Genomic DNA, 17,216 nt, shown 5'->3' with positions numbered 1-17,216 from the left:
ATAAAAGTGCAAATGAGGAAGGGAAGGGAACAGGAGGACAAGGATTTGGAGGAATGGTAATTACAAGGTCATCGAGTTTGGTGGGCAGAGGGAAGGGTGAATTAAATAGAAAGGACTTCTCAAGACCTACAAAGATGGAGTTATAGTGGATAAAGATCGATGGTGATGAATTTCATGAAACACAATGTGTGGAGATGATCATATAAAACACAATCTGAGTGAAACAATGTAAAAAACATAATGTGTATCAATTAAACACAAGATACACAGATTATATATGGCAAAACTATAAAAGAAAAATATTTTTAATTATTTACTTGACACAAAGCTTTTCAGATTTTTCTATTTTATTCAAATTATTAAAAATTTGTGTTTTCCAACGTTTTTTATTCCTTTTTTAAAGCATATATAGTTTATAGCAGTCTCTTGAGGCTTAGTGTAGTAGGTAAGCACTGGCTGCTATAAGTTCACAGAGTCTCCACTGGAGTAAATGTGGTGTTCTTCTGCAAAGATTGCAGCTAAGACAACCTTGTGGAACAGGTATAATTAACATCTCAATATCATTTCTAGTTCTGAGGATAGGCAGTGACATCCCCTCTGCTACTTCTAACATTTACTATGTGAGTTTCCCTATGTTGTTCTTATTTTTGTGGAGTCTCCGAAGAATGACACATATTTTCCCCCACTCAAAGGAATCATCTTACTTTCATTTGTTTTATTATTGCTTTTCTGTTTTGATTTTTCTCCTGCTAGCTTTCAAACACATTTGTACTATGTTTGTTTTAGACAAGTTATCTTTGTCACTGCAGTGGAGTCAGTTTCCTCTAGTAGTCACCTTCCTTCAAATTTTCAAGGCTGTCAATTTGAAGTGGAGTAGACATCTTTATCTCTCAGGGGTCTGCTGATGAAGGCTGTTGGGTTAACAACACATCTTGCCCAGGTATATGCCACCAGAAATTGCTGTTATACTTTACTAAATAAGAAACTAATTGAAACTGATTAGTACTTTACAATATTTAAAAGTGTACATTGTACTCAGCTGCTTTACATAAATATTGGTAAATTGTACTTTGTTCTCATCATATTAAAATTTTTTTTCTAATTGTACTTGTCATTCCTACTTTGGCTCAGTAGTGTTTTTGAACTATGCTATTTAATTTCTGTATATGTGGCTTATTCTGGTTATTTGTTACTAAATTTTAATGTTATTATGTTCTCTTCAAATGTACTCTAATATCCTATGAGATTTATTTTATTTATTTTTAAGATTTATCAAATAGAATGTAAACTTACCTGGTGAATTTATCATATGATTTGAAAATAATGTGGATTCTGCTGAAGTAATGTCATTTAATAGTATCTGATTAGGGGGATACTCCAGAAGGTATGAAAAGAAGATGGAAGGAATATACTGAGTCAATGTATCGAAAGTAATTGGCAGATACAGAAGAATTTAATGAAACAACATTAGAGCAAGCATTTGTGGTGATGAAGGAAGAAGTTCAAGCTGCTGTTGAAGGAAATAGCAAAAAATAAGGGCCCAGGAACAGATGTTATACCAATTGACATATTTTAGCTAACAGATACTGCCCTGGATGTCCTCACCAAGTTGTGCCAAGAAATCTGGAGAACAACAACTGGGCCAACTGACTGGAAGAGATCTATATTTGTTCCCATTCCAACGAAGGGTGACCCAACTGAGTGCGTAAACTACAGAACAATATCATTGATTTCACATGTAAGCAAGATTCTACTGAAGGTTATCCAAAAACAACTGGAACAGCACATCAGCAGAGAATGGCCGGAAGTCCAGGCTGGGTTTAGAAAGGGTCGTGGTACTAGAGATATTATAGCTGATGTTAGATGGCTCTTAGGTGAAAGCAGGGAATACCAGAAGAATGTCTGTGTTTCATTGATTATGCAAAGGCATTTGACTGTGTGGATCATAACAAAGTGTGGCTGACTCTGAGAAGAATGGGAATCCCACATTTAATCGTGCTAATGCGAAACCTACACTTGGACCAAGAGGCAGTCATCAGAACAGAACAGGGTAACACCGCATGGTTCAAAATTGGGAAGGGTGTACGCCAGGGATGCATCCTGTCTCCATACCTTTTCAAGCCGTATGCAGAGCATATTATCCGAGAGGCTGGGCTCTATGAGGGAAGTGTGGCGTCAGTATTGGTGGAAGATCTATTAACAATCTGTGCTATGTAGATGACACAACCCTGCTTGCCGAAACTGAGGAAGACCTCATGCACTTGCTACAGAGGGTCAAGGACTGCAGTCTTCAGTATGGACTGAGGTTCAATGTCAAGAAGACAAAGATTCTCACCACTGGACCAATTGGCAGCATCAGGATGGATGGCGAAGAGATTGAGATTGTTCACAGCTTCCGTTTGCTCGGCTCCACAGTCAACACTCTTGGCACCGGCAGCAAGGAAATCAAAACAGTATCACGATGGGAAAGTCTGCTGTTAGGGACCTCGCTAAAGGAGGATAGAAGGAGAATTGATGCCTTTGAGCTGTGGTGCTGGAGAAGAATATTGAATGTACCCTGGACTGCCAAGAAAACAAACAGATTCATCCTGAAGAGGGTTAACCCAGGCTACTCCTTGGAGGCAAGGATTCTGGGGCTTCGTCTGACATACTTTGGACATGTTGTAAGGAGAGACGGGTCCTTGGAGAGGGACATCATGCTTGGTAGGATGGAGGGGCAATGGAGGAGGAGAAGACCCTCTATGAGGTGGATTAATTCAGTGACTGGGATAATCGGGATGCGTGTGTCAAAGGCAATGCGACTGACACAGGATAGAGCAGGGTTTAGGACTGTTATACATAGGGTCGCTATGAGTCGCAAACGACTCGACGGCACATAACAGCAACAAGAACAAGAACAACAACAACAACAACATTTTATTGTGAACATCTATTGACCAGGTGAATTGACATGGTGACTGTCACAATGAGTTTTAATGTGTCAGGAAGTGTAAGAATGGCACAAGACAGGACTTGGTTCATATCTGTTGTCTATAGGGTCACTTTGTAGTGTACAGCATGTAACAACATAATAACAACACTGGAGTGAAGTAGATTCCCCCTCCTTAGTGTTTATATTCTCATTACTCTTTGTTCTTTTCATTATATGTGTTCTTTTCTTGTCCTAGTGGAGAAAGATTGTATTTGTCATGGGACTGCATTCAAATATTTTTGAGATATGTGAACTTTACTTGGCTAAAGATTAATTGTCATCCTCTTTCAGTACATTTATTTAGCAGTTGCTTGTCCTTCAGGTTCTTCAGGAATAACTTCATGCCGTATGCTCAGGTTTCATGTTTCCAAGGTAAAATCTGTCACTTCAAGTGGTCTTCTGTTTTGGGGTGTTTTAAGGTGTTTATTTAATTCATTTGTTTTTTACTCTGTAATCTTTCAGTTAGACTCACATATCTAGTTCATAGCACTTAAATATGTATGAAGACAATTTATAACATGCTCATATAGTAGAAACATAAAATATCATAAGTTAAAATGGCAAAATAATAACCATTAAAGCCCATAAAATGTAGTTATCTTTTTCCTAGGATTTTAGTATTCAATAAATCAGATTATTTTTATTGTGGTTTGTGTCTTATTCATATGAAGTATAATATCATTTTAATAATAAGATATTAATTTTCATTTTTTTGCTCTATTATGATATCAAATTACACTAAAGTATCAGTGCTAATTTTAACTCTAATGCATTATCATATTTATTATAAATACATACATGCATACATATGTTTCATAAGATATGCAGAATGCCAAATTTCCATAATTGATATTAACTGCTCAAACTGAAGAGCATGAAATTTGTTGTGCTAAAAAGCTGGGGAAAAGGGGACCTTGAAATCAACTTGACATGTTAGTATCATTTTTTACAGTGGGTGACATTATAATTAACTGGGAATGTTATTGTAACTTATATAATTTCTTTGACTTCAGAAAAATATTCTTATTCTATACATTCCTGTGGGTGTATTATTAATTCCTTCTGCTGATGCTTTATTTGAAACCTGTTGAAATTTCTAAATTTATTAATTTCCAATTTAACTTAAAAATATCTTTATTGTAGATTTAATAAGAACATAAAAAGAATGAGAAAATCAGATGATAAATAATATCAAAATGTGCAAATGATTCATGTTTTTCCAGTATTTGTATTGTGTGTCTAATCCAGGGAACAACCTGTGTCCCTAAAAAGCTACATTACTATCTATTATTAATATTCAAATGAAAATAACCAACCACTTATGTAAAAGAAAACAAATTCAGTTTGTGTCATTTTAACAATGAAGGAATTTGTTTGCTAAGCATGATTTTGCTTTATTTCCAAAGAAATTTTTATAAACACTTAATATTTAATATTTTTTCCAAACTTGACTGTTCCATTGTAATTTGACTATGTTCTACATATGTGCTTTTATGTAATAATTAGATGACTGTTTTTAGGTATACTACAGATTATGAAAAATAGTTTACATCTATCACAACTACTCTAGACATAATTAGAACCATGCAAATAATGTTGACAGCTGGGTTCATTTTATTTTAATGGGTTTATATGAAAGAACAAAGTGAAGATTTTAAAAAAAGGTATAGTATTTTCAAGGTCACAAATTGATTTTTAGATGGTTTTAAAGCCAAGCCATAAGGTCAATCTCACTTAAAAAAATTCAGCTTCTCACTAAACTTCTTAAAAGTTTTATTTGTAATCTTATCCAAATAGCACTACATCTTCTTAAAAAATCCATACATATTGGCTGATTTTTTAAAAATTCTGTAGTGTTAAAGTAATATGTTTTATTCTGAAGATATAATTTATAACAATAAAATAAAAAATAGCTGCATTTTTTTGTCTTCCCAAAATTATTTCACTGCTAATTCATTTTTAAGACTAGTGTAAGTTTAATTGTTTCTCCTTAAAAATTATATACCAGTAAATTTTCTTGGTAAAGTAGAGGATCAGTGAAAAAGGGGAATCTATTTCTCAGGGAGATAATATCATGGCTGCAACAATGGGTTCACTCCTGACAACAATTGTGAAGATGGCTTATGACCTGAGAATGTCATGTACTGTAATACACAGAGTCACTATAAATTATAATCAGCTTGTACAAGCAACAACAATAAAAGAAAACTCTTCACTGTGAATGTGATCTTGCTTAGAAAACATGTTTTCTTTTGCTATGTTAAGGAATTAACACTGGACTAAATCCAGACAATTGATTCTTCAAGGTAATTTATAAAATTTAAAATTGTTGTTGTTATGTGCCATTGAAATAGAAGAAAGAAATACACATACAGGAAGGGGATCATGTGAGCATCTTTCTTTCTAAATTCACAGGATGCTAAGGAATGACATCACAGTTAGAAAGAGAGAGACTTGGCAGAGGAGACAAAGATCGTCAATGAAATCCGTTAGCACAGTGACTGAAAAAAATGGGCTTAAGCAAAGCAGAAATTATGAAGATAGCACAGGATCATGAAAGGTTTCAGTTTGTTATATATCAGGTCACTATTAGTTACCGTTGACTCCATGGCATCTAAACAACATCGACAGAAGTTGAAAGAGACAAGAATTTCTATAGCTAAGAGAAAAGACAGAGATGGAAATGTTAATACAGTTAATGCTTTTTAATTTGTACTCATCAAACCCATTGGTGGTATTATTGTTGATCCAACATCAGGAAATTAGGACAGGATTTTATATTTCCAAGTGCACTACTGTTGTAATAAACATCTAATATTGAAGATGGTACTTTGAAATAAGTTAATGGATGCTTTTGCTGTTGGATGGCTTCATATCAAGTACGAGTCACAGAGACCCCATGAGCAACAGAAATAAACCCTATCCTATCCTGTTCCATTCTCACAGTCTCTGACACCTTTGAGCCCATTTTTTTAATTAAATTTTATTAGTTTTAATGAACATTTACAGAGATTTTGGGTTCTCATTCATTCATTGTTGCACTGTTTTCTCCACCCTCCTCCCCAGTTCGTTCTTCTTCCCCCCCATGTCTGTTTTAATTGTCCAATTGCCACAGTGCTTGTCAAAGCCAGTTCTGATTAATCTCCTTTGTCAGTGTGTCCCTTGCCATTCCCTATCACTCCTCCCTGAGAGAGACTTCACCCTGATTCATAAGGAAAAGGGGATGGCGTATTCTCTTAGCTACTTCCTGCTGAAAATTGACGCTGTGGGTTTCAGGGTGAATGTCTTCTCTCACTACTCTAAAGGGCCCCCTTGGCAGTAGGAAACACATAGACTATTATAGAGATTGATTTTGGAATTTAGATGCACTGTTATCAATTGTGCTTAGCCGTACATGTTCATATCCTTGAAGATGTATCATGGAAGTGTTGCAACCTAGAAGATACAAATTTAACTAACAAAAGTGCATGAGGATCTTTCTCTTTTTCACTATTCATCACATCCCCAAGCTTGTTGTCCTTCTCTAAGGAATAGCCTCTGCTAGCAAAATGCACAAAATATGTAAGACAAAACTTTTTCATCATTACTTCCACGGCTGTACCTTATCTAAGACATATTTGTTTATTCTGTTGGTGGTCCTTAGGATCTCTTCTCCAACATCACAACTCAAAGACATTAATTCTTTTTCTGCCATCCTTAATCATTTTCCAGGATTTCAGTGGCATACCAAATATTTCAAAAGATTATGGCCTGAATTAGATGGAACTTAGTCCTCAAACTAACATTATTGATCCTCAATAATTTGGAGAGGTCACTTACTACAGACTTTCCCAGTACAATACATCTCTTGATCTCCTGACTGCTAGTACCAAGTATTTTGATTGTAGATACAAGACAGATAAAGTCCTTGACAGACTTAAGTCTTTCCTCCATCTGTCATGATGCTACCAACAAGTCTAGTGGTGAGAATTTGTGTCCCTTGATGAAATGCAAACCATATAGCAGGCTACAGTGTTTCATCTTATGAAGTAATTATGTCAAGCCCTCCTCACTTTCAGCAAGGTTATGTTATCTGCAAAATGAAGGTTACTGATGAGTCTTCCTCCAATCCTAATGTCATATTCTGTTTCGTAGAGTTCAGCTTTTAAAAAAAAAATTGCTCAGCATATAGATTGAATAAGTACAGAGAGAGAATAAAGATAAGTGTGAAGAATAAAAAACCTCACACAAAACTTTCTTGATTTAAACAATGTAATGTTCTATTACACTGTTTGGACTAGGAATAGATTTAACATGAACACACACAAATGTTCTGGGATTCCCATTCTGCCAAATGTTAATAATTCGTTAAGATTCACACAGTTCAATGCTTTTTCATGGTCAACAGAGCATGAATAGATAGTCTTTTGGTATTCTTTATTTAAATCAGGATTCTTCTGATATTAACGATGATATTCCTGGTCACAGACTTTTCTAAATTTAGCTTGAACTTCTGGTAGTTCTCTGTTAATGCACTGTTCTTGTCGTTGTTGAATGATTTTCAGCAGTAGTTTGCTTGTGCTGGTATACATGACAATGTTTGATAATTTCTACATTCTGTTTGATCATTTTTCTTGAAAATGTTAATAAATATGGATATATTCCAGTCAGTCAGTCAGACAGCTGTCCTCAAAATTTCTTAGTGTAGTCTGGTGAGCCCATCCAAGGCTGCACCTGCTATTTTAAATATGTCATTTGGTATTCTATTGATTCCTGGAACCTTATTATTTTGCAAATGCTTTCAGTCCTACTTGATCTTCTATCTACACTACCATAGGCTCTTGATCATACGATACTTATGAAACATTTTCATATTGGCCAATATTTTTAGTGTATTCTCTCCATCTTCTTTTGTTGCATCCTGGACCATTTCAGATTTTGTCCATAGTATCTCTAAGTATAGTAACATTAGGCTTGAATTTGTTTTTCAGTTATTTCAATTTGAAAAAAGCATAGCAAGTGCTTCTTCCCTGTTTTGTCTCCAATTCCATCTTACTGCACTTTCCATTTTAATTCTTTGCTTTGTCTTTTTGAGTGGTACTTTAAAAACTTCTGTTTGGCTCTTTTACTTCAACCTCTCTTCCCTTTGTTTTGGCTTCTTGATGCTTTAGTGCAATTTTCAGTGTCTCTTCTGACATACATTTTTGGTTTGGCTTTTGTTTTTTTTCTTTCTCCTTTGTATTTATAGAGATATTTTTGTTCTCTTTATGGATGATATCCCTGGTGTTATACTATAATTCATCTAGTTTCAATCATTTGTGTTCATTGTTTCAAATCTATTCTTTTTAAATTTTATTTATTATTTGTGTGTGTGTGTAACGTCAAATCCCATCTGACTGGTACAGGAGGAGATTGTCCCTCCTTCTCCAGCCCAGTATCTGGTGGATTCAAACTGGTCACCTCTGGGACAAATCTATTCCTAAGACGGTTTTTGTATTAAGATAAGATAGACTCAAAATTGTATTTTGATTCTCCTGGATGGTTTTCTTCTTTTTTTCTCTTTTGCCTCAACTTATGCTTGTACATAAGTAAATGATGTTGTGTTCCATCACAGAAGGTTCCAGTATATTTTCAAGACTAGACTTCTCATCATTCTCCTTCAAATGCATGGTAAATTCAAACAACTGGCCTTTAAATTAGGAGTACAACAGGTAATAAATACACTATGTCATCAGAGAACCTTAGTCGCTTCTGATTATTATTTTATACATATAACATATTAGATAGAGATAATATCCTGTGGAGAGACACTGTAAAACTCTTCATGCTATATAAATTTAAAAGGAGGAAATTCTTATTTTTTTAACAGATAAATAGAGAAAGCATAAGGACCTAAAACATTGAATTTAGATTTCTAACCTCCAAATCAATGAGACAATAAAACTCTGGTTTTCAAAACATTCAATTTATGCATTGTTTTTGTTTTGTTTTGTTACAACATCATCAAATAACTAAGAAAAACAGGATCATCTGTAATTATAGTCTACAGAACAGAACTACCTGAGTTAACAACTCAAATACATCAATTACTAGAAATATGAGATTGGGTAAATTAGTGTGCTTGACATTCATATGTGTGAATTAATAGTGATATAAATACCTCAAAAGAATATATACATATTTTCTGAAATAATATAGCACACATAGAATAACGTATAGAACTGTTCCTACTGGTGGTGTTGGCATGTGTCTTGAGTCAGACTGACTCACAGATACTCCTCCAGCAGGTTTTCAGATGTAGTAATTGTACAGAAGGAGATTTCCTGTCTTTCTTCCATGGAGTATCTGGTACATACAAGCTAAGTCTCTTTGAGTTTCCTCTTCCTATTGGTATTACTTATTTCTTTGATTAAGCACTGTATAAGATGACGAAGCTTTGCCTTACTACTTCTGGAATGCTGCTAAGAGATACTATTCCTTGAAGAGGGGCTCAATGCTGGAAAGTCACATGATGGGTGAAGAAGAGGAAGACCTTCAACTTGGTGGATTGATACAGTAAATGCCACAATGGGATCTAGTGTGTTGGAATTGTGAAGATGGCACAGGATGGGACAGGGTTCAGATGACACCTAACAATAACAACAAGAAGTACACTAAGAAAAATAAAAAAGATAGCTTTTTTAAACAAATCTTCAATGAGCAAATAATCATCTATATAATAAACTATTTTCTTTACAGATGCAACACTGGGCAAACATTTAATGATCTTTTTCTCTCTTTATATACTTGTATTGTTGGTTTAAAAGTCAGATTTTCTAATCCCTACTGGTCTCTATCTTCTTGAACTGCGGACATATGGTCTTGTAAATCATCAACAGCTGGTACTGGCCTCTATCCTCCAGGGCTGCCCAAGAGAAGCCCTGCAGGCCCATTTTCAGGCCACCACCACAGAGCTGGCCCAGCCCCACATCTGCCAGGCGTCTGAGGATCACCTCTACCTGGAGCATCTGCTGCTGTGTGTACAAACTCTGCTCACCGTGTGCCAGGAGGACTGTGCTGCCTGTGGCCTGCCGCTGCTGCAAGTGCTAGTGGCCGTGCTGGCTGTCTCAGGCACTGCGGACCTGAACCAGAAGGTGCAGGAGGTGCTGGCCTCGCTGACCATGGCGGAAGGTGTGGACGGGCCCCAGGCGGTGTACCAGAAGCACATGGGTGCACTGATGGAGTGGGTGACCGCCTCACATAGTGACTGGACCATGTACTCCACAGAGCTCGTGTAGCTTAGCGTGTTCCTCATTCAGGCAGGCCCTGCTGTGGGAGAAGCTCTTCAACACCTGATCCCCACCCTCAGAGGCTGCTTACAGCCTTCCTAGGATACCCTGATGCTCCTGAAGCTGTTTACAGAGTTCCAGAGTGCTGCTGAAAGCCCATGAGACTGGGGAATCACAAGGGCAGCTCCACAGCTACCTTCAGGCACTGCCTCTGGGCACTCATCAACTCCAAAACCCTGTCTGCTGAACAGATCCTGGAGATACAGGGGGCGCTGATGCCACAGATAGTCCCTTCCCTGGAGGAGGACCCAGCTGCTCTTGTGCCGCATCATCGACATTTTTCTACAGACCTTTGGTGACCAGAACCATCCCGAGAAGCTCATCAAGGTCTATCCTGAACTCTTTTTTTATTTTATTTTATTTTACTAGTTTTAATGAACTTTACAGAGATTTTGGATTGCCATTCATTCATTGTTGCACTTTTATCTCTACTCCCCAATCCCCTCCAGTTCGCTCCTCGCTCCTCTCTTTGAAAAGTAAAAGATAAATTTCTTTGTTGGTGTACAATACCCCCCCCCTGACCCTGCCCCCCCAATGCACCCCCCCCCCGCCCTTGCCCTCTGGATTCCTGTGATAATCTTAATACCCTATAATTATCACTTTTAAACTGTTCTCTCCCTCAAATGTCTCAATTCAGTATACATAATCTATCCTGAACTCTTAAAATGCATCGACGACGTGTCCAAAGAGGTGAGGATGGCGGCCCTCACCACCTTGGTCACCTGGCTGAGGGGCATCCGTAATGAGGACAGAAGGTCCTACTGCCAGAGCAACATGCAGCACCTCTAGGACGGCAGGAGCTGCCCATGTACCTAGATGACCTGGAGCCTGCCATCCAGGACACCGTCCTAGCGGGGCTCAGAGAGGACAGTGTCTTGTTCCCCGAGATCCTGCTGCGGGAAGCCGAGACTCTGTAGCACAAACACTCCTACTGGCTCACTGCCAGCAGCTGCTGCAGCACGTTCAGGCCCTCGTGGCCCCACACTGACTTGTCCTAACACCCTGCTATCCAGAGGCTGACCCAGCCACATCCCCACCCCTGCGTCCTTGTGGCGTTGGAACACCTTGAGTGGGCACCTTCTCACCAGAGTGGAGGGCACTCCTGAGACCATGACAGCAAGAATATCATGATCCTGGGATGGCTCTAGCCCGGCCGTGCCTCGGCCTTTCTCTGTGTCTTCACCCTGCTCTCTGAGACGGTTGCCAGGCTCCAGCTAAGTTGGACTCAGGGCGATGGCCACTGGTCAAGCAGCAGCTGTCTGAGCCCAGACAGACGCCTCCCTCCGCCTGCTGAGGCACCCAGCAAAATATTTGGACTGCTGTTTTAAGAACCCAAATTAGATAAAGAGTTTTCTTTTCTGCCTTTGGTCTCTCTCTACTGAAATCTGATTTCTCACTGAGCTGACTGAAAGGAGATTGGAACCTTGAGCTCTGTCCCTGGGGAATATCCAATCCACATTAGGAACACTGGGAGCTTAAGTGTCATGTTGGTGTCACTGACGTTGTTTTCTTTTGAAACTGAGACCCCACACGTACCTTATAGTTTTGGAAATGTAACTGAATAAAATTGTATTCACTAGCACTTTCTATACCCAAGTACCTAAAAGATTGTTTCAAGTGGATGTTGTTTTGTTACCAGAAAGATAACAAAACTGTGTATTTTCTAAATAATAATAATAATAATAATAATAATAATAATAATAATAATAATAATAATAAAAGCATCAACAGCTATGGGACTAATACGAAAGAGAGTAAGACCTAGACAATGATGGTGGTTGAGAGATTGTTAGAGACTGTGGTAAGGAATAACTTGAGGCTTTTTGTGTTTGTATAGGCCAGATTAAAGATTTTGCTTACCATATAATTGAAGGAAAAGCTGACTTATAATCGTTCAGAGATAAATTTTGCTGGATGATTTGGATTTGTGCTACTGCAATGAATTGCTACTTTTTTTTTAACTGAGGAATCATGTTTTCCTGTTAATCTAGTTTAGGATTGCAAGACTAAAACTGGGCTTGCATTGAGTGATATTCTTTGTCTCCCTGACTCTCCAAAATATTTTCCTTATATACTCCACTCTTGGTACCACAACTGTGAATGAAGTCTGTGAGTCAAAAACAAATATTGAACCCAACAATTCATGGAAATAGGTGAAAGAGCATGGGCAATGGGGTGTACGTTTGCTCCTATAGATTATATTGATGGGGACAGATCCCCTTTATGAAGTGGGTAGAAGTCAGACTAATCTTTCCCTATGTTACCACCGCTCCCTTTGCAATGCTGAAGTTTACTGATATTATTTCCTTGGGTTCCTCCTATCCACAAATAAGTAAAATACTTCAACTTGACAGATAAAATAGCTTAATTCAGTAGATGCTAAATTCTAGAAGCCAGAAAATTGAAATTATTGTGCCAAGCAAATGTGAGGTAAAAGATTATCTTTCAACACTATCTGATATAACTTTGTGTAGATTTTGTTGTGAATGTGGAAAGCTAGTCAATAATTTTATATTGATTCAGGAACTGTGCTATTACAGTGGCTGCTTGCCCAGACAGCAATGTCTGAGAACAGGTTAACTTAAAGCTTCAAGGCTGAATCTGGTTAGCAATAAATTAAATTCACTAAGACCAAACAAAAACAAAACAAAATTAATAGGTTTCTGTGGAACAGCAAATCATCAAGGAAGTGGAGGCTAGCTGAGGAATAGATAAAGACTATAAATGCTTATTGATCAAATAAATAAATTCAGTATTTTGTACCCAATTATTTTCTGAGGAGATGCATTGCATTTGGAAAATCTGCAGTTATAGACCTCTCCAAATTATTGAGGAGTAATGATGTCAGTTTGAAGATTTAGGTACATCTCATCCAGGCCATGGTCTTTCTGATCATTCTTGCCTCAAAAGAGTACTCTGGCCACACACTCTCCAAGACATATTTGTTTGTTCTTTTGGATATACATGGGATGATGGTCAATGCTCTTTTCCAACACCACAGCTCAGAGGCATCAATTCTTTTTCTGTCATCTTTATTTATTGTCCATTTCTCATATGTATAGCAAGTGACTGACACATTAAAACAACAACAACATATATATTCTCAATTATTTCTCATCCATTCGTAAACTGGACAGCTAATAAGGATGACAGAAGAAGAACTGATGCCTTTGAATAGTACTGTTAGTGAAGAACACTAAATATCCTGTAGACTGCCAAAAGAACAAACATGTCTGTCTTGGAGGGAATGCAAGTAGGGTGTTTCATAGAGGCAAGGATAGTGAAAAGTTGTCTTCCATAGTTTGGTTATGTTGCCAAGAGGGACCAGTCCTTGAAAAAAGACATGGAGGTGGGAAAAGTAGAGTTTCAGAGAAAAGGAGAAAGACCCTTAATGATATGAATTGATACAGTATAAAAATATACTAGAGCTGTACAAGAATTCAAGGATAATGAAGGATATCAGTTTAATGTTAATTAATTTTATAAAACACAATATATGGGAACGATTGTATGCAACATAATGTCAATGAAGAAAAATGTAAGACAATGCATATGAATTTTGTTTAATAAAAAAAGAAGTAATACACAGAATAAAATTATCACAAGGTTCAGGTATATGTTTTTGTAGTATTCCTCTGGGCAATAGTAGACTTAATAGCACCTTAAAAACCAAAACAAAAACAAAGGAAAAAAAAAACCCAACCCAAAGTAAAACAGCACTGTTGATACAGACTGACTCATAGGTAACCTTCTAGCTAGTTTTCTGGGTCAGTAAATTGAGTTTTCAGTAAATAAAAATTAGGATACTGTCCAACTTTCCCCCACTGAGCAGATTTAATCATGATCCTTTGGGTAAAGCAGCAGTGCTTTCAGCTCTGTCTCACATCAATCTGTGGTTCTCTATTGCTGCTGCTATGATTCTTGTAGAAATCTCTGCTACAAAGAGGCATGTATGTGCTAATTTCTACAACTTTTGTTGTTTGGTTGGGTTTTTATGTTTTGGTTTGTTTTTTTTTTTTTTTTATAGATTACCGTTTTCTGTTGTTAAACACATTCAATTTACAGTGACAAGACTGACCAGTCTCCTCGTTAGCAGTCTACACATCTTGTTTGTGTTTTCTTGCCCAGATTATGCTATAATTTACATATTAGGAAAGCTCCAAACAAATTTGGTAAAAATCAAAGGCAGTAGTTTAAAAAATATATTTTACATATAGAAGGAACTGTCCCAGAATCCCTATTTATGTTACTTTTTTTTCTTTGCATATCTTGAGCATTGATTTTTGCTGTGTAATATTTTATCTTGTAATGAATGCCTAGAATCTTGTATTCACCATTGAAACACAATTCAGACCAATTTACTCAGCCTGTTAATTCTCTGACTTTTATGTATTTAATCCTCTAGATCTCTTTTCATCAGTAAGTACTAATCTGTTAAATATTACCTTAGTTTTGTGTTTTCCTAAATGTTACATATTGGGGCACATTTTTCTCTGGCTTTTTTAACTTTGATATTCATTTAAATTTATCCATGTTATTTTTTTGTTTGTCCTTTTTATTACCTATTAATAATATGTTGTTGTTGTTTTTGTTACATTCCACCAAGTCAAATATGACTCATAGTGACCCTATGCACAATAGCTCCAAACTCTCTTCTATCCTGAACTAATCTGTCTCTGATACACATGCCCTCATTACCCCAGTTACTGTGTCAATTCAACTCATCTATGGTCTTCCTCTCCTGTGTTATTCCTCCCTCCTTCAAAGCATGATGCCCTTCTCCAGTGACTACTCCCTCCTGGGAACATGGTCAAAGTATATTTGAAGTTGTTGTTGTTGTTGTTGTTGTTGTTGTTATGTGCCTTCGAGTTGCTTGCGACTGATAGCGACCCTATGTACAACAGCTCTAAACTCTGCTCTGTCCTGTGCCAATCCCATTGTCTCTGACACACTCATCCCGATTGCCCCAGTTACTGAATCAATTCACCTCATAGAGGGTCTTCCCCTCCTGCACTGTCCCTCCATCCTCCCAAGCATGATGTCCCTCTCCAAAGACCGGCCCCTCCTTACAACATGACCAAAGTATGTCAGACGAAGTCTCAGAATTCTGCCTCCAAGGAGCAGCCCTGTTTGACCCTCTCCAGGATGAATCTGTTTGTTTCCTTAGCAATCCATGGCACCCTCAGCACTCGTCTCCAACACCAAAACTCAAAAGCATCAATTCTATCTTCCCTGGTCATTGTCCAGCTCTCTGACGCATAACAAGTGATTGCAAATACTATGGCCTGTATCAAACGCACCTTAGTCTCCAGAGACACATTGTTGCTCTTGAGCACTTTAGAGAGGTCCCTAACAGCAGGCTTTCCCATGGCAATACATCATTTGATTTCCTGGCTCCCGATGCCAAGAGTGTTGACCGTGGAGCAAAGCAGCCTAAAGCTGTGAACAATCTCAGTCTATTCACCATCCATCCTGATGCTGCCAATTGGTCGAGTGGTGAGAATCTTTGTCTTCTTGACATTGAGCCTCTGTCCATGTTGGAGGCTGCAGTCCCTGACCCTCAGCAGCAAGTGCTTCAGGTCCTCCTCAGTTTCAGCAAGCAGGGTTGTGTCATCTGCATAATTCAGACTGTTGATAGATCTTCCACCAATCCTGAAACCACATTTCTCCTCATAGAGCCCAGTGCCTGGATGATCTGTTCTGCATACAGGTTGAAAAGGTATGGAGATAGGACATCCCTGGCTTATGTCCTTCCCAATTTTGAATCATGCAGTGTGTCCTTGTTCTGTTCTGACGAATACCTCTTGGTTCAAGTACAAGTTTCACATTATCATGATCAAGTGTTCTGGGATTCCCATTCTTCTCAGAGTCAGCCACAGTTTGTTATGATCCACACAGTCAAATGCCTTTGCATAAACAATGAAGCACAGATAGACATTCCTCTTGTACTCCCTGCTTTCAGCCAAGATCCATCTAACATTAGCTACAATATCCCTACTACCACGACCCCTTCTAAGCCCAGCCTGGACTTCTGGCAGTTCTCTGCTGATGTGCTATTCCAGCCATTTTTGGATAATTTTCAGTAGAATCTTGCTTGCATGTGAAATCAGCTGTATTGTTCTATAGTTTTCACACTCTGTTGGGTCACCTTTCTTTGGAATGGGAACAAATATGGATCTTTTCTAGTCAGTTGGCCAAGTGGTTGTTCTCCAGATTTTTGGCACAACTTGGTGAGCACTTCCAGGGCAGCATCTGTTAACTGAAATATGTCAATTGGTATACCATCTATTCCTGGGGCCTTATTTTTTGCTTTTTCTTTCAAAGCAGTTTTAACTTCTTCCTTCATCACCATAGACTCTTGCTCATATCTTGTTTCATTAAAAAATATTTTTATTCCAAGGAGTAACTTCATTTGATTCTCTCCAGGACAGACCTATTTGTTATCTTGGTAGTCTGTAGTGTGTGTAATACTCTTCTTCAATACCACAACTCAGAAGCTTTAATTCCTTCTCTATCACCTTAGGCATTATCCAACTTTCTGGTACATAGCAAGTAACTGTAAGACCATAGCCTGGATTTTAATCTAGCCTGCTCTTGAAACAGACAACTGGACAACCCAGCTACCCAGACTGACCCTGCCACCAAGACCAGCACCTGAGACAAGCCAAGAGCACTAAATAACTAAGGAGTAAAGACATAATGAAAAGACAGAAGTGGACAGAGACCTGCGACAACATATCAGGGTTAGTTGGGGATCAGTGGGAAGGAGTACTGAATGGGCTAGGTGAGTGAATAGAGGAGGCACGTAGAGCAGATCATGACACAAATATTTGGGAGAGGGTAAATTTCATCTGTTCATTTGAATAAATAACCTGTCTGTCATATATTACTTAATTTAAAGCTGAGCATTTAAATTAAGACAGGCAAATATTTATCAT

General features: G+C 37.8%; 1 pseudogene; it reads left to right on the top strand.

Annotated features, from left to right (window-relative positions):
* The window catches only part of LOC102849713, a 108,966-nt pseudogene extending 97,700 nt beyond the window's left edge, over positions 1-11,266 (top strand).
* Positions 11,267-17,216: the final 5,950 nt, after the last annotated feature.

This window comes from Elephantulus edwardii, unplaced genomic scaffold, assembly GCF_000299155.1.
Source record: "Elephantulus edwardii isolate Elephantulus edwardi_28Jun2011 unplaced genomic scaffold, EleEdw1.0 scaffold00034, whole genome shotgun sequence".
Classification (NCBI taxonomy): Eukaryota; Metazoa; Chordata; class Mammalia; order Macroscelidea; family Macroscelididae; genus Elephantulus; species Elephantulus edwardii.
This window is presented reverse-complemented; position numbering and strand designations above follow the sequence as displayed.